Source organism: Dermacentor silvarum, chromosome 4, assembly GCF_013339745.2.
Source record: "Dermacentor silvarum isolate Dsil-2018 chromosome 4, BIME_Dsil_1.4, whole genome shotgun sequence".
NCBI classification, from domain to species: domain Eukaryota; kingdom Metazoa; phylum Arthropoda; class Arachnida; order Ixodida; family Ixodidae; genus Dermacentor; species Dermacentor silvarum.
The window spans coordinates 147673693-147692759 of NC_051157.2; positions in this window are offsets into that span (position 1 = coordinate 147673693).

Below are 19067 nucleotides of genomic sequence, written 5' to 3' on the forward strand. Positions count from 1 at the left end.
TCAACAGTTTTCATCTTGAGAGCTAGAGGTCAAACCACAGGAGAGCATCAAGGCGCATTGAATCGGCACGCGGGCGCTCAGACGCCGGGCACGTCGGAGCGCATTGGCCCGCGCGTCCGGTTACGTTGGCGGCGCCAGTACGTTGAACCATCGGTCGAACTGTAGCCGCTGTTGGTGTCGCCAACGTGGCATAACGTGTGCGCGCGTTCACGCTACGTCGGACTCTATTTGGACCTTTACGGAGCCCGCAAAGGAGCCATTGCCGCCGTTGCTGCAGTAGAGTTCGGCCCGGCTGCGAGTTGCAACCAAGTCTCACTACTTTACTGTTCACCGGAGTGTCTTCATAGACATAAAAATTGATGAATAAACACTGTATTCATTGCAAACATGTCTGTATATAATTGCGAAATCACACCTCGGCTACAGCTCGACAATGGGCCTAGCCAGGGCAGTGAAGCTTCCGCTATCAACCAGGGTCAACCAAAGCTAAACCACAGCAATTTTTCTTCACTTAGTACCATGTCGGAACCCATTCCATTGGTTTATGTTTTTTGCGGAGTCATTATCATATTTACTGAGCCATGCTCATTACTATGAGTTCTACCATTATAATTTAGTGTTTCCTTCACTTAGTACCCACGCCCGAACCCATTTCAGAGGTTTTTGAGCGTTAATCTTTTTTTTTGCTATGTAATTATCATTTTTGCTGAGTCTTGATGACTATGACTTCTACCATTATCCTTTAGTGTTTCCTTCACTTAGTAGCCACGTCCTAACTCCTTTCAGTGGTTGTTGAGTGTTAATCATTTTTCGCTGAGTCATTGTCATTTTTGCTGAGTCATCCTCATGACTATGGCTTCTACGACCATCCTTTTTAGGGCACGTTCACACTGCGGAATCCGGCGTCTACAGCGAACGGATTTCTCCTGCCGCCAAAATTCGCGTCGTTCATACTGCTTGCCTACCGCGCCGCCGGAACGTCGGCCAGACGCCTTGTGGCGTCGCAGACCCTACCCCGCAGCAGCATGGTGCTTTGACAGGCGTATCACTCTGCTGCATCTAGTTTTCATACTCGGTGATGGAAACAGTGATTTTGTCAACAAAATGTAGTCAACGAAATGGAGAAAGCCTGACAGAAACGATGCGAACGACGCAACAAAGACGGTGCGTCGAGCAGATGACAGCTACTCAGCCTGTGAGCTCGCCTCAGCCTATGGGCGCCTGCCAAGGCGTTCGCTGGACTCACTCCGCCTTTCTATACACTCTATTGAAACTACGCACTTATCTCCTCTCGTGTAGAGTTGGCATGTTTTTGTTTTGCGGCTCTTCGTCACTGCTTGCAACGACGATGATGCTAAGCCTGCTGGCATACACTTTGCTGGCGATGCACGACGCGTAGAAGCATTCGCCAAAGCAACGACGCCAGCGGTGGCGGGGGGCTCGTCCTGCAAGACCGCGAGAAGCTGGGTCACGCCACTTTGTCAGGTCACGTTGTGCTTCACATGGTGCTTGTCGAAAACGATGGGGTGGGCACGCACCTATTCGATGAGCATTTCCGATGTCGCGACGAGCCTTGAAGACTGCGACATGACGAGCGCGTCGGACTTAGCCGCCATCTTTCGAATTTCTCACTCGCGCTCCGATTGGCCCGCGGTGAGGGAATCCGGCGGCAGCTGCCGCAAAAATTGGTCCAGGAGCGATCGGCGCGGAAAGGGCTATTCCGGCGGATCTCACCGCCGCCGAACTGGGTTCCGCGCCTCTCCGGACGCCGAATGTCTCAGTGTGAACGCGCCCTTAGTGTTTCCTTCACTTAGTACCCACGTCCGAACCCATTTCAGTGGTTTTGGAGTGTTATTCTTTTTTTGCTGAGTAATTATCATTTTTGCTGAGTCATGATGACTAGGACTTCTATCATTATCCTTCAGTGTTTCCTTGACTTAGAACACACGTCCGAACTTCTTTCAGTGGTTGTTGAGTGTTAATCTTTTTCGATGAGTCATTGTCATTTTAGGCGGCTGTTTTATGACCTACATGACACGCATGTCATGATATTCATGTCATGACCTATCATTTATGTTCGTCATACACTGTTGTCACACTATGCCAATTTTGGTACCTGCCAAGTTAACAAAACGACCATGAGAGCACCAAGACGTAGGCAGCTGCTTCATGTCCTACATCATACACTTGTAACGATATTAATGTCATGACCTATCAGTTATGTTTGTCATTGTCATGATATGGACGGAAGCGCGTGAAAAACAAAAAGACATTGCCGTGTTCGCCGTGCGGGGGCGATGACGAAGTGGTGTGATCGTGTGGCGCGTGGCGCGTGGTGCGTGCGAGTGTTCGGAGCTGCTCGGCGTTGAAGGCCAGCCGGTTCTCGCTGGACGCCCGGTCCAGAGAACCCAGATCGCCGCCCACTACGCCGTCCTTGGACGCAAAGGACCTGCGTTCCTGTTGGGCAACCGGTCCAGGGAGCCAGGCGAACGAGGCAACTCGTTCTCGGATGCCAGTGACCTGCGTTCCTGCTGGGCAACCGGTCCAGGGAACCAGGTGAGCGGGGCAACCGCGGTCCAGAGAGCCAGGCGAGCGGGGCAACCGTTCGAGGGAGCCAGGCGAGCGGGACAACCGGTCCAGGGAGCCTGAAGGGCCTGTGTTCCTGCTGGACAACCGGTCCAGGGAGCCAGGCGAGGTGGTCGCTTTCCCGGGCCACTGCCACGACCAGCCTGCTGCCGGAGGCGAGAGCAGTAGCGAGAGCGGTTGCACAGCTACCACGGCTGTGTCTGCTACCGTCGCTGCTGCCACTGCAGATTCCATGATGCCGTGGGTAGGCCCATGGTGACGTCGTCCAGCCGTCAGCCGACCCTTCGGGACCGACATCAGCCTCTACGCGTCAACGGGCTCCACGCAAAAGGAACGCACGGCGAGAGACTTTATAATATATAACAGGACACTCTAGTAGCAGCTTCGGGACTGCATGCATTAACAAACTTAAGTACGTGTCCATCGTGATGTCTGTACGTCTTTGTGCTGTTAATATATATTCTGTGTTTGTGTGCACTCGAGCGGTCGATTGCGTTCCTTGGTGAGTGGTCCTGGGCCCAAACCTCATTACAGTCTCATCACCAATCAAACATCACTACTACACCATCATTTCATCACAATCTGGCGAGCCTGCCAGGATACCGCTCGTAAAATCACCGAAGCAAATTATCCTCCCTCGAGTGCACGCTCACAGAAAGATAAACGATGGATACCGAAAGATTAGCCACTATTGGATCACAGCTAGGATTGTCCGGTGTGGAATTGCGTACGTGGATTGAGAATGAACAGGCAAAACAAAGAGCGGAACGAGCTGCGGAGAGAGAAGCAAGTAAGGAAGCCGACGAAAGCACTCGACAAATTCTTGAGCTCAAATTGAAGCTCCAAGAAGGAGCTCAAAGTGAATCCGCACGAATCAACACTGATTCGATGTCTCTTCCGAGTGCCGCCTCTTATGTTCTCAACCCGCAAAAGTTGCTTCCGTTGTTTGATGAGCGACGCGATGATTTGCATGCGTACTTGCAAAGGTTCGAGCGAGTGGCAACAGGACAAGATTGGCCACAAGAGAAGTGGGCATTAGCTGTGAGTATGTGTTTGAGTGGTGAAGCGCTAACAGTAATTGGCCGAATGACTGCCGCTGATTCATTAAACTACCAGAAAGTAAAGAAAGCTTTGCTGCAGAGGTTTCGCTTCACTGCGCAAGGTTACCAGGAGAAATTTCGCAAGGCAAGGGCAGAGGATGGAGAAACTGGGAGACAGTTAGCTGCTAGGCTTTCAGGGTACTTCGACCACTGGATTGACATGGCTAACGTGTCCAGAACGTTCGACAGCCTTCGAGACCACATGGTCGCCGAACAGTTTATCCGGTGTTGCCATCCAAAGCTTACTATATTCCTGAAAGAACGAGAATGCAAGTCACTCCAAGAGCTAGCTGACGCGGCTGATCGGTTCATTGAAGCTCAGCACCTATCGAATCTCGGGAAGGTTACGGAGGACGCAAAAGACGTCACAAGGAATCCTACCGACGCTACAAGAAAACCACCACCAAGGTGTATGCTTTGCAAGCGCCTGGGACATCAAGCTCATGAATGTCGCAACCCAGCTAAAGAAGTGACGAAGTGCAAGTTCTGTGGGAAGATTGGTCACAAGAGTGACGACTGCTTGAGCACGAAGGCGCATAAAGAGAAAAGTTCAGCCTGCGTGGTCAACGAGATCCGCGATGATTTTTCTTTGTGTCACCCAGCTGGAAAACACAAGAAGGGGAAAAATCGTGACACTTTTGATAAAAAATCGGATCAAAGAAAACCCATTTTTCTGGTGGAAGGAATGCCAGTAGTTGAAGGGCAAGTGCTCGGTCGAACAATTAGGGTTCTTCGTGATACGGGCAGCAATACTGCAATTATCCGAAGAGACTTAGTTCCTGATCAGAGCTTGACTGGAAAGAGTAGCAGAGTCCTGCTTATTGATGGCTCTGTAATTGATGTGCCAGAGGCCAGACTCCACGTAAATACACCCTACTTTACTGGAGAAATCACAGCCTTATGTATGAACAAGCCGCTTTATGATCTTGTGCTCGGAAACCTACCGGGTGTCAGAGGACCTCACGAGCCAGATATTGACTGGAAGCACGCTTCAATCAACGAAAGAGACACTGCGTCGCTAAAAACCAGTGTGCAAGTGATACCTGTGGAGCACCCTCACTATGTTTCCGCCATGGTCAAGCCACAAGAGGATAAGACGACTCCATTGTGCGACGTTACCAAAGCACAATTTGCAGAGGAACAGCACACGGACAAAACGCTGAAATCTCTGTTTACTAAAGTCAACAGAAAGTTCAAGTCACCAAAAGGCCACTGCTACTCGTTCCTTGAAAAAGGTGGGCTTCTCTACCGACAGTACTGTCTTGCTACCGGCAGGACATTTAACCAGCTTGTCGTGCCGAAGATGTTTAGAAGACCTATACTTGAAGTCGCACACGAAGGTCTTATGGCCGGACATCAAGGCATTCGGCGCACGACTGATCGAGTCTTGGCGGATTTTTACTGGCCAGATCTGCATGGCGACGTGAAACGTTTCGTCAAGTCCTGCGATAAATGCCAGCGAACAACACCAAAAGGCAAAATAGGTGTTGCGCCTCTGGGCAATATGCCCATCATACGTACACCTTTTGAGCGCGTTGCGGTCGATTTAATCGGTCCTTTCTCACCAAAATCAGACCGTGGCAACCGCTATATTCTAACCCTCATAGATTTTGCCACGCGATATGCGGATGCCATTGCTCTCCCTGCAACTGATGCTGTGCACGTGGCAGAGGGAATGATTGAGATCTTCTCTCGCATTGGTCTACCCAAAGAGATCGTAAGCGACCAAGGAACAAACTTCACAGCAGAACTCATGGAAGAGGTGGGCCGTCTACTTGCCATCAGGTTTCTCCGAACGACTCCCTATCATGCCATGGCGAATGGGCTCGTTGAGAAGTTCAACGGGACTCTGAAGACCATGCTGAAGAGGATGTGCCAGGACAAACCTCAATCCTGGGACAGGTACCTGGCTCCACTGCTCTTCGCATACAGAGAGGTGCCGCAAGCAAGCCTGGGCTTGTCGCCTTTTCAGTTGATTTATGGTCGACACGTACGAGGACCACTGACAGTGCTCAAGGAGCTGTGGACAAATGAGGATATCGACGGCGAAACTCGTACAACCTACACCTATCTTGTCGATCTTCGAAATCGCCTTGAGGAGACATGCAAACTCGCCCATAACGAGTTGGAGAAGGCACGCGCAAAGCAAAAAACCTACTTTGACCGGAAGAGCCGTCCTCGCAAGTTAAACGTTGGCGATAAAGTGCTACTTCTACTGCCGACTGATTCCAACAAATTGCTAATGCAATGGAAGGGTCCATTTGAAGTCATCGAACGGAAGAACGAGGTCGACTATGTTTTGAACATAAGTGGAAAAAGAAAAATATTCCACATCAATATGCTCAAGAAATATGAGGAACGCGAACCTTTACAAGTGCAGCAGGTCTCTGCCATAACAGAGGCCACCAAGCCTTTGACAGACCTCACACGGAAAGGACCAAACAACAGTCTCGCGTGGGGACCGGCTCAAGAGCAAGCGTTCAGCATTTTCAAGAATAAGCTCGGCAATGGTCACATTCTACAAGCACTCAACATGACAAAGAGTAGGATAACATCGGAGCGGATTACCTGAGCCGTGTTTAAATCATTGAACTATTAAGTGTATATATATATATCAGTGCTTAAATTTTTATCCTTTGGAGTGTTGAAGAACAAGAAGACATTTACCGACTTTGCTTTTCAAACAATAGTTGTATATGTGATGAACTCATTTGGCAAGTGTACCTCCGCACAACACGTTGACCTGTGTTTTCCGCCTTCTTCCCCATTAGAAAAGTTGTAAACAACTTTCTTAAAACCGGGGGTTGTCATGATATGGACGGAAGCGCGCGAAAAACAAAAATACATTGCCGTGTTCGCCGTGCGGGGGCGATGACGAAGTGGTGTGATCGTGTGGCGCGTGGCGCGTGGTGCGTGCGAGTGTTCGGAGCTGCTCGGCGTTGAAGGCCAGCCGGTTCTCGCTGGACGCCCGGTCCAGAGAACCCAGATCGCCGCCCACTACGCCGTCCTTGGACGCAAAGGACCTGCGTTCCCGCTGGGCAACTGGTCCAGGGAGCCAGGCGAACGAGGCAACTCGTTCTCAGATGCCAGTGACCTGCGTTCCTGCTGGGCAACCGGTCCAGGGAACCAGGTGAGCGGGGCAACCGCGGTCCAGAGAGCCAGGCGAGCGGGGCAACCGTTCGAGAGAGCCAGGCGAGCGGGGCAACCGGTCCAGGGAGCCTGAAGGGCCTGTGTTCCTGCTGGACAACCGGTCTAGGGAGCCAGCCGAGGTGGTCGCTTTCCCGGGCCACTGCCACGACCAGCCTGCTGCCGGAGGCGAGAGCAGTAGCGAGAGCGGTTGCACAGCTACCACGGCTGTGTCTGCTACCGTCGCTGCTGCCACTGCAGATTCCATGATGCCGTGGGTAGGCCCATGGTGACGTCGTCCAGCCGTCAGCCGACCCTTCGGGACCGACATCAGCCTCTACGCGTCAACGGGCTCCACGCAAAAGGAACGCACGCCGAGAGACTTTATAATATATAACAGGACACTCTAGTAGCAGCTTCGGGACTGCATGCATTAACAAACTTAAGTACGTGTCCATCGTGATGTCTGTACGTCTTTGTGCTGTTAATATATATTCTGTGTTTTTGTGCACTCGAGCGGTCAATTGCGTTCCTTGGTGAGTGGTCCTGGGCCCAAGCCTCATTACAGTCTCATCACCAATCAAACATCACTACTACACCATCATTTCATCACAGTCATACACTGTGTTCATAGTATGCCAATTTTGGTAAATACCAAGTTAGCGATACGACCATGAGAGCACCAAGACGTAGGCGGCTAGGTGGATAGATACTGTCAAACTGGCAAATGTTCACCAAGAAATGCGTCGCGTTTAAAAAGCGTAATGCCGCGCAAGACGGGGCTCCATGGCTACGATGGCTACGGGTTTGCTCCCGAGTAGCGCGCGTCGTCTGTTCACCGATGACGCCAACGATATCATATATGGAAGCAAAGGGCTGCATGAGCACATGTCTGTCAGTAGCGGCTGCTATGAATCGTGTCTATCCATCATCCACGCGCTGCCTCTCACGATTTCCCGATTAGCGAACCGGTCGCGCCACACATCGCTGCGTTTGCAACGAGCCGCATGGGGCAGATTGCCCGCGTCAGCCTATATATAGATATGTATGCCGCTGCGCTCAATTTCGCATTAGGGAGCGTCCTAATCCTCAGTGAATTTTTCTTGCGTGGAATAAATGTACTAGCGCTTGGATCAAATCTGCTGGCGCTTGAATTAAACATCTTGGCGATTGAAATAAATTCGTTGGCGCGCGGCCTATTTCTAATGGCTCTGAGGTTAAATACGTTGGTACTGGGATTACTTGCGTGGCACTTGTATTACATAGTCTGGTCCTTAGATTATTTCTAAGGTTGTTGGAATGTTTCAGCTGGCGCATGTATTAAAGCAGAAAAACCTAAAGAAGTGCTCACTGAAAACGTTTTACCGCGAAAGCGTTAAGGACCCCGTGTCGCACAAAATCCGGCGTCGGCAACCGGCTTTGGCGTGCTTTGTCGGTGGGTGGCGGAGAAAATCATGTCCAACCACCCCTACCACCTCGACCGCGCAGGCGCTCCACGTGGTGCAAAGTTCCGGTGAACAAAAATTGAAATTCTCACAGTGAAATCCGTCAGAAAAATGGTGAAGTACGACTTTACCATTCGGCGTCGGATTTGGCGTCGGATTGTTTACCAATCGGCGTCAGATTTTACTTTGAATGTACGAGAAAACCTAACTCTGCTACGAGGAAACTCAAACACAATCCCCTTTTCCAGCATTTCTACCAGACCTACACCAGCGCGTTCGGGTACTTTACTTGCGAAAATGATATCCGGATGGCGCTCGCATACTAGGTAGGTCAAATTAGGACTTCGCTTGCTAATTCGTTTTGGACACGCGCGCGTGTCGGGGCAATAGCAAACATATAATAAAATAATAAAAAAAGGTGCTAGGACCTTCACATTTTAATATAAGACCACTTATATTGCCCCTGGAAAAACTTCTTTCCAGCAATGCATTTCTGTTAAAAGCGAAGCCGACTTTAGGGGATCGGTGTAAGCTTGGTCTTTGCAAGTTGGCTTTCCCCCGTTCAGTGTTGCAACAAATGAAGCCTACTTGCCGTATGTGAACGATGCGATGCGAACGGGCCCTGATCGCGTTCTACTCTTAAAGTCTGGTTTCATGGTTTTCAAGAAAGAAAGCTTACTTACAAACTGTATATTTCAAAATAATAATGTGGGAAATTATCGGGGGGTGATATCCAGCCAAATTGATAAGCGTGTACATGATTATAGGTTGAATGAAAACCGCTAAACCCTAGTTTCCGACCTGTTTATGGGGTTTGTATGAAACGCTTATGAAGTTTTCCCGCTTACTTGGGAGGACAAAAGACGATGGGGGTGATTTTAAGGATGACTCATACCGAAAGTTCCAAGTCTGCAGGTTATTTAGCTATTTGAAAATAGTTATTCATTAGAGGCATGCAGTTGGTCTTCCGAGTCCTATTGGTGAGCTATGCGAGGCACGTTGTTTATATTATGTTGAAGTACCAGGAAACTTGTGAGTGACGAATGATGGACGTTTATTTCTTTAGGTTGATTATTGTCTTTGTAGAAAATACGTCTTCAAGCATTCTAGAGTTTCATACTACCGTTATCGGAAATGTTTTTCTAGAGTCCTAAGAGAACTGTACAAGACATCAAGTTAAAATGCTGTGAAAGTGGAGGGTATGTTATTTGTATTGTGTTGGTAAATTTTCACGTGTTTTACTTGATTTGATGTGACGCACGTAATTGTAAACCCTCGTGTTTGCTTATTTTCAAGTGTTACACGAGCTCCGTTGTACGTTTCCCGGTTGTGCTTGACTAACTGAAAGAGGCGATTTGCGGAAAGGAAGGGCGACGTGATGAGTGATGTGTAGGCCAAATAGACGTACAACTACTAACGCCTCTCAGATCAAATTTAGTGACAATTGCAGGCACATTACCCTGACCGATGATCAAACTATTTGGAGAAAACGTTCGAATGAATGTTTCTCTTTTCTTGCATGATTGTTCTTTTTAATGTGTTTCCGTGCTGATGGGGTTTGTTTTGAAAAGGCTACCTGGTCGCGGGTTCCCTCTCATCCAAATGCTGTCCTTAGAAGGAGCTATTCGGGCTTCACCATAGTTGTTCCTTTACGTCACTCGGTAAGGATTCGCACATAATGGCCCTTCTCTACGAAAAAGCGCCCTTTATGATGCACGCCATGCAAAGGGATTTGTGTGCATTTGGCTAGCCTGCATGCAAGACTTAAAGGGACGCTTAAGAGAAACGCCAGAGGAGTTTAGATTGAGTAAGCATGCTTTCCATACTCTATTGTCGTTATATGCGTGACAATAGGCCGCTTATTCGCAAGGAAAGTGAAGGTCAAAGTTTAAGTTCTTCAATTCGGCACAGAAACCCCGTTGACAGTGTGTCAGTGTGACGTGTGACATCACATATTTTCAAAGTATGTTTTTTTATTTTGGCTATTGTGGCTTGGCGGAAGTTCTCTTGCAATGCTCGGACAATGGAGTCTTTTAGAAAACAATGTGGGCCAATTTTACGATTTAAAATAACTATTTTCGACAAGACGGCAATAAAGTTTGTGACTTGATGGCGAGTTGGTGCGGGAAACTTAGGGCGGCGTCGCCAGCCGTCGGTGGTAAGTAGACGCCTTCTAGCCTAGTAATCCTCTTTACATCGCAATGGTGGTTTTATGATACTGTGGAGGGGTAATTTGCTAATACAGCCTCAAATTATTCTTTTCTTTAGGGTTTCTCCTTTAGGGGAGCCAAGTATTTGGTGCCTCTTTATTGTGAAGTAGTCGGTCATGTCGAGGAGTGTGGTGACTGTGCATTCCACATGAGCGAACTGATAAGATAGCCCGCAGGTCTCTTTGGTAATTTGTCATACGTTGCCTGCATTTTTTTTCTTATCGCAGACAGAAGAGGGCCGATATGGTGGTCACCTTCTTCTCGGCGTTGGCCCTGCTTTTCCTGGTTACCACGATCGTCTTAGTGCTTATTCTGGTGGCGAGAAATGAGTGTGCACTAAGTGCGACCAAGTGTAGAATATCCCCTAACCCACTGCACATGGGCAACAGAAAATCACAGCGAAAGGTGGTTATAAGAAAAGCCATTACCCCACTAACAAGGGTCTTCTGAATTAAAAGAGTACAATTGTTTCAAAAGAAAATTGGTTGAAAGGAGCATTTGCTAAAGAGTTGAAGAGAAACCACGGGGTGAGCTTGGCGCTTTCGTTGGTTTCTTAAAGAAAAACAATTTTGGAAGGGTGGACAAAGGGGGAGAAGGGATAAGGCGAATGATAATGCACTTCGGACAAATTTCGTTGGTTTCAATACTTGAATTCGTTCATTTTTAATCCACAAGGTCTGCGCAGAACACAGCTATAGGAGTGCTGATTTTATTTTGTTGAGTAATACCAGCCGTAATTTGTGGTGTGTAGCCGTGGTAGCCATGGCATCCCGGAGGAGGAAGAGGAGGAGACCGCATGCATGCGCACGTGGTCTCCTCCTCGCCAGCTCCCTGCCTTCCCGACCCCTGCCTCTTTTCTCTCCGCGGCGCGCTGAGCCAGGAGAAAAAAAAGGCGAAAACTTGCACTAGGCCGCACAATGCTCAAGACACAGCAAAGCTGGCCGAGTAATATCGAGCGGCTAGCCTCCAACGCGTTCGGCGTCGGGAAGCAGCAGCGTTCTTCGCACTGGCGTTCATGCCAGGAACGCTGTCGCTCGTAGGCGCCCACGCGTCCAGCGCTAGTCACGCGAAATGTCGCGAAAGGGAAGGTACCTCCGAAAATTATTGTTCGAGAATACCTTCCTACATGCGTAGTTAAGTTAAACCAAGTTGAGACCTAGCAGCAACCAAGTTCATACCTAGCAGTAACAGCCAGTAAGCTTCGCTGTGCCTAAGCTTTGCGCCCATCACTCCCAGTACCGAGAATAACGTTTTATGACTGACTGACTGCGCGACCGAGTGCAAACTCGCCTATTTTTTGTCTGTCCCCCACACAGCCGGCGCCACCACTAACACGGATGATGATAAAGATGATTTACTGAATAAGAATAGGGATGTAGGCGAGTTGGTTTGAGTTCATGGTGTCATTTCGGTAAAACTGAAGTGCTTGCGTTTGTTTTTCTCTTGCTATTCGTTCGTCCTTCTTTCCCTTTATTTCCGCACATCAGTGCTTCGGGCTGCATAAATTACGAAATAATTGGCATCCTTTTTGAAATGGGACTGCGATAAATAGTCACCTAGCCTGTTTGATTTAATTAGGTACACTGTACTTGCTTTCATTCTAGTATTTTGTATGCATCTCCATTATATTTTGCCGTGTAAACTGTTATGGGCTGATTCCAATAGCCGTTTCGGTTGGCGATGTCCTCCGTCGGAGCCACCGCCGCCGCCGTTGTCCGTCGCAGGTGTCGCCAGGCTTACCCACTATGGTGGATTGACGAAGAAATGATTGGATTGCCTTGAGGTACAAAAAAATAAAATAAAAGAGATGTATAAAAAGGGCTAGAATTAAAAACACGTATCGCACGCCGGCTTCAATCACGCAGGCTAGGTGACTGTTTGTCAACGCCCCGTTTGAAAGGGGATGCATCATCATCAACAGAATTGTATCCTGCCAAGCGTCAAGGGATGTGACATATGCGCCGCGTAATCTCAATGCCTGTTTTTAATCTTCAGTAGCCTTTATGGCGCCTCCTCGGAAGGTATTCGCCGCTGTTGAAGACGTGAATCGTAGAGCTACGCGCGCGGCTTCAAGCAGGCAACGGCGGGCTCAGCAGACCACATTGCAGAGCCGCACAAGCCGTAGCTCACCGTCGACGCCGGGTGGACAGTTCAGATCATTCTCGTGAAAACTACACAAAGAAACTTCGCCGTGAAGACCCTCTAGTGCGTGCTGCCGAAAATGGAGCTCCTATGAAGCCACTCCAGCTTACACAGTTACTGTGCTGGGTGGGCTGAGCAGGCCTGTCATTTTTTCCCTCAAAAGTCCTTTATATATTTTGTATCACTACCTATGCATTGTGGGAACGCTGACGTGAATAGTGGCATAAAAACCGGCTCTGGGCGAGGAAGATGACGACCGTGCGAACAGTGGTGCTAGGAAGGTGCGAGCTGCGGCTGCGCGCCCTTGGGCGCGGCCGGCCGAGACTGGAGCTGCTGCCGTAGACCGCAGGACCGAGGGGTTTTCTCACATTTGCGCCCGTAACGTGGGGCCCAGGCTGTGTTCCGGGACGGACCATGGTCGTGGGGAAGGCTGAAGGTACCCGTTCGACATCTAGTAGCGGCTCCAAGCCGGCCATTGTGCGTGAGCATTTCCGCGGTGCGAGCTGCACCTCTGGCGTTCAATGGCGTGCGATTCCGCCGGTTCCTCCTCCGTCGCCGTCATCGAATCTGGCGTGGGTCCTGGTGATGACGTGGTCTTCTACGCGCTCTTGCAGCTCCCGGCGCCGCCGTTCAAGAAAGGCATTGCCAGCGCAGGTGACATCATGTGCGCGATCGCGCCAACAGCCCCTCTAGAGCGGCTCCGTCACTCGGTGCGGGGTTCTCTGTTCTCTGCTGTGGTGCGGTGTGGTCTCTAGTGGCAAGGCATTAAGCGGGCGGCGGCTCCTTCCGGGGACCTGCTGTGTGCACTCGTCAGAACGAGGTCGGAGAAGAAAACTAGACCAAGTGTGCACCAGGGGATGGTTCAGGGCCTTTCGGTTCCTGCAAGACCTCAACATAGTTTAGGGCCTTTGGTTCCTGCAAGACAGCAACTCCGAAGCTGCACCACCTGGCCTGCTCAATCTTCGCTAGGAGTCCGTCATGGAAGCCAGTAAGGTTTAGGGCCTGCGGGTTCCTGTAAGACTTCGGTGACTCGACCTTGACGGCTCCGCCGATCCTCGTTCGGTGCATTATCAGACTCCAAGGTTTGCCTGCCGGAAGGAGTGTCATGCCGTCGCTGCCAGCAACCATGGGCCAGTGCCGTCAACGCCCTCGCAGCGCAGCTGCGGGGAAAAGCGCTGGCCATGGAGGAAGGAAGGAATGGCGCGAGCGAATGCTTGCACCCGTTGTGCCGACGACCAGCTACACCACCCGCCGTCGACTCGTCACTTCTCGTTTTGTGCCTTGCGGTGCGCTTGCTGTGACGACGTGGCGGAGTGAGCGAGTGGTTTTGCAACGCGTAGCAGCGGTGTGCGTGTGTGTCTGTGTGTGTGTGTGTTTCGTTGTGATCGTGGCCGTGTTCAGCGAGCGCGTAGCTTCGTCGCCTATGGCGATTCGGCATCTCTCGTCGTTCGTGCCACCGGGTTCGAACGCCGTGTTGCCAGCCAGTGCCGCTGTGGCTGGGCGCCCTTGGGCGCGGCCGGTCGAGACTGGAGCTGCTGCCGTGGACCGCGGGACCGAGGCGTTTTCCCACAGCATGTAAGGGAGCCGGACGTCTTTTACTTTTTTCGGCTGCTGATCGGTTGACGCCTCCATCCACTTTAAATCCATGCGCTTCTAGAAGGTGTACGCTACCTCCGGGTCTCACAGGGTGAATTTGTTCGCATTTTATTAGGATGTGCTGAGTGGTCTCCGCACCGTGTTTTTGTCCTTAGGCAACCAGATCGAGCCTCAAATAGCAAGGCACTGCCCTCTGGGTTATCACACAGATTTTCCCTTGCAATTTTTTTCGTTCCATTCTTGTGAATCTCCATGGTCGTTCTTGTTTCCATTCTTTTCATCCAATGCGCAGTCTCTGTTTCTCTCACTTTCTATCCCATGACATGTGGCTGTCTATTTATACTTTAAATTACGCTGTACTTAACTGCCAAATTTCCTGACCTCTTCTTCCTTTCTGTGTGGCGGTTTTCAACTTTCCTGAATCTTTCCTCAAAACTAATTTTCCTCTGCGCTTCTCCGACTTCAAACAGGCCCCATCCATGTCACTCTGCACTCCATCATTTGTGGTTTTGCCATGGGCTCCCAAAGCCAACTGGCCTACCGATCTTTGGTCAACTTCCCATGCCGACAGCATGGCATTTGTGAGCGTTAGCGCTGTCACCATTGCTCCTTTCTAGATTCCAACCATCACCTCATATTTATTGTGGCCTCATGCTCTGTTTCATAATAGCTCCATTCCGCTTCCCCTTTACTCTAAGACTGTCTTTGCGGGCGCTTGAGTAAGTCTATCCTTCGTTTAAGTATACGCCGAGGTATTTATATTGCTTCACTATAACTATGACTTGCTGTTGAATTGACGCCACCTAATTACTGGTCATCTTCGATGACGATCCCAATTTCCTATTTTTCTGTGCTAAACTTAAGGCCTAGATTTGTCGCTGTGTTGCCACAGATATTCGCGAGTGTCTTTAAATCGCTACCAGTGTCCGCTCGTAACACTATGGCGTCCGCATACAACAGCCTAGGGATCTTCTGTTGCACCATGCATTTGTCCATTACTCATGAAGGATAAATTCACTCTAATTCACTGTTTTCCAGTCGTCTTTCTAAGCCCTCAGCACAAAGCATGAACAACATGGAGACAGAGGACATCCTTGAATCAGTCCTTGCTGAATTTTCACTGCTTCGTGGCATTTTCGGCAATTCCCATAGAATTTTTACTCGGCTGTCTCTATACATATCGTGCAGCAGCTCCACGAAATAATTTATGCCTTAGGGCTTGACAATATCTCATACCAATTCCCGGTCTACGTTGTCATACGTTCCTTTAATATCTAAATATGCTATCCATAAATATCTATTCGGAGCTACTGAAATCTCTATGCACTGAGTTAGTACAAACAAATGATCCTCTAAACGTTTACCTGGTATGGACCCATTCTGTAGTTCCACCAGTCGATAATTTCTTTCCACTCACTTCGACAATTCTAATTTTATGGCTTCTCTTGCAATTGTACATATCACCGACGTTACCTTAACTGGCCTGTACGAGCTCGTCTTATCCTTATCACCTTAGCTCATCTTTCATCACCTTTGTAGTTGAGGTTCACCCTATTTACACGTTATCCAACCGAACTTTTCTTCGTTCTAATCACTTGCTCTATGGCATGTGTCAGCAGTGCCCCACTCTTTGGACCTAGGTTTTCTATTATTGGTATTGGGATTTGAAAAGTTTGCTATGCTAAATTTCAATCTGTGCGGATGCGCGAGGGCGAGCGCCATCTTGTGGTGCAGCAGGGAACCCAGTGGTGCGCGTGGCGCGCACCTTTCGCTGTGATTGGTTGAGTTTTCTGCCGACGGAGATGAAGAAATTGCGGTATCCTAGTCATGTACAGCTTCACTGTAAAAATTTATTTTGTACGAAACGAAACTATAGAGAGTTAGCACATTTTACGTAGCCAAATAATACACCGAACAGGATAGAAATTATTATAAAGTTATTTTTCAATTTATTCTTGGTTTACGTTGTGAAATGTTAGCAACATCTTTTGCGTTCAGTGCAAAAGAGCTCTGCATAAAAGCGAATTACACGTAATGCTTTAAAAATTATTACAAAAAAGACTTGCAACAGTTCTGGCAGTCTTCTTTTGTGGTATAGAACGTTCCTTTGCAATCCCTTGGCGATGTTGCAAAGCACCCGCCTCTCTCAGGGAAGTAACGTGCATTTGGATCACTTTGCCCTGTCCCCAGCCTTTTACAGCGAGGGTTGCTTGGCTTCGTGCATGATGCATAGCAACTTTTGCGGCCTTGTCCTGGACTTAGCACCGCTGGAAAACAAGAAATGTTGTAAGTATATAATCGAGACACAGGGTCATATATAAGTTAAGAGGGCCCCCTATTAACTTTACACCATCGCATAGTTTGTGATTTTTATCTAAATTTTTGGGAGATTGCTTTCATAGAATTGTTATAAAGTCCGCTGTGCCATGAGTGGTTCTAGGGCGTCCTTGAATGCGAGCACACAGCCGGCATACAACATGGCGCATATTACGCTGCACTCGTATGCAATAAATGCATCGAATTGGATTAGTTTCAAATTGGCATTTGTACGCGAACACTCGTAGGGGTAACCAGTACAAGTATAATATTGCTTAAATATAAACTTGGTTAGAGCACAGCCTATATCTCACGGAAATACATTTCTACGATGTTTAGGGCGAAAACGTTAGAAAGTTAGAATCATCTGTGTAAAAAGTAAACAGCCATCAAGCCTCATACTGACTTTTATCCCTAAAAGATCCTACGGGACATTTCGGCCGGCGGGCTCTATGACTGCAGCAGTACTCACACACAATTGCGTATAAGACCAGCTGATTGCAATGACGGCGCTGTTTCCTTGTCGCGCCATCCAGTAGACCCACCGGAGCTTCCTGAGATCTCCGAGCCCGTTTGTACGCTGTCACACCGCCTTTCGTAACATCAGTTGAGCAACGCTCGAACCCCAGGTTAGGAGACGTTATTCTCAGGCTCACATCCAAGGCACCTCCCCCTTTTCTGCACATGTTTGTACTTCAGGATGGCGTCTTGTACCGTTCAAGCGGAACCCTGATGGACCTTGACTGCCCTTGGTGACTCCCGCTAATAGGGGTCAAACTGTCTTCGCGCAGAGACACGATTTTCTTTCCGCTGGTCATCTAGGGGTTTCTGGGACGTATAACCACGATACGCATCGCTTATTTTAGCCCGGTCTTTATTGTTACGTTTGTCATGACGTTGTATTTTGTGATTCCTGCTGCCAGCACCAAAATGAACCAGCAGTATTCACATCTGGCGGCCTTCAACTCCTTGACGTACCATCTGAGCCGTTCTTTAGGGTTTCTCTTCACTTTCTTGGTGTTTTCGTGCAATATGCAAACAGGAATAAGTGGATAGCAGCCGATGGCAGTCTGATATGTGATCACACGGGCTCTGCTTACCAGCTGGGCAACCGACATCACAACTTTCTCTTCGAAGACGTTATACTTCACCATTGCGCTCGTCGACAGCTCACCACAGACCGGGGCCGCTATTCCCTACAAAATGTTTCCGGAACCTCTGGCATCGTGCGCTATGAAACATAAGCGGAAAGTTGTGTATTGTCCTCATACCAACGACCTTACACAGGGTCTCAATAAACAGAAATATCAAAGACATGCCTGCCATGTATGTTTCTGCTGACTATCGTGACTGGAACACTGCTTTCCTCTTAGTAACTTTTGCCTATAATTTCTCCCAATATGACCCCGCAAGTGTTTTCTGTTTGATCTCTTATAGAAGCGAGATGGCCCAATCCCTTTCGACAAGCTCCTTCCCGCGTTCTTGACATAACTGAGTACACCCTTGACGCCACCTTCAGAGCGGAAGAGGTACGCCACATTGAACACCTTTGATTTACCACTTCGGAGGAACAGGAATGACGTTTCTATGACGCCCGTCACGGCAATGGCCACTTCAAACCTGGTGATACGCTGCTTATTTGGGCACCATCACGGTGAGTTGGCCTTTGCAAAAAGTTGACTTCTCTTTACTCTGGCCCGTACCGTGTCTTGCTTCAAGTGAACGAAGTCCCACATGAAATCACACTTCTCAACTCCATCCTGGCACGACCTTCCACTCATGTCGCCCGGGTCACCCGACTCAAGTGATACCACTCGGACAACCTAGCAAGTACCGGTAAAGTGCATTCGCCACGGGGGTTACAAAAAAAAATGTCACAGTTTCGCCCTAAGGGCGAAGCAATGAATGCGATAGCAACACAGCAATGTCATACGAAGTAAGGTGAGCGGCTTTGGTAGCAATATGAATTGTAGTAAACATGAGCTGATTAAGTAAGCAGGTGTGCTGCGGCGTAAGTAGACCGACATGAAGAGAGGCTCGATGACCACGAGAAGGCGCGTGTGAAACGGTGGTGTTGATGAGAAGCGCTTCCCGTGGGCAGCGCGTGCGAAGGGACACACCTGTAGCGCTGCACTTCCGATCCGGGCAGCATTGCGTGTGTAGCGTGCGTTGGAAAATGTGGCCCGACTATTACGAACTGAATGAACAAGCGTGGTGTGAGCGCGCACAAACACGAATAGATCACACTGAATGACAGCAGACAACGACTGTCAAAACGCTGGCAGCAAGCATACGCCGCAGCGGGCGAAGGTACGTGCGGTCTATCGCTTCAACGGAAACTGAGCGGCGAATGCACTTAAAGGTCAGAGCCCTGTGGAGATAAGAGACGGTGCGAGCGAGCGACGAGCGCGGTTGTTGGCAGAGAAGTGCGCCCCCCCCCCCTCCTTGCTCCCTCCGGCGCTGGCTTCCTGCTTCCTTGCTTGCGCGTGGGAGATTGAGTGCGTTCGCTCTCCGTGATAGCGCGCGTCTCCGCACGCTTCCTCTCG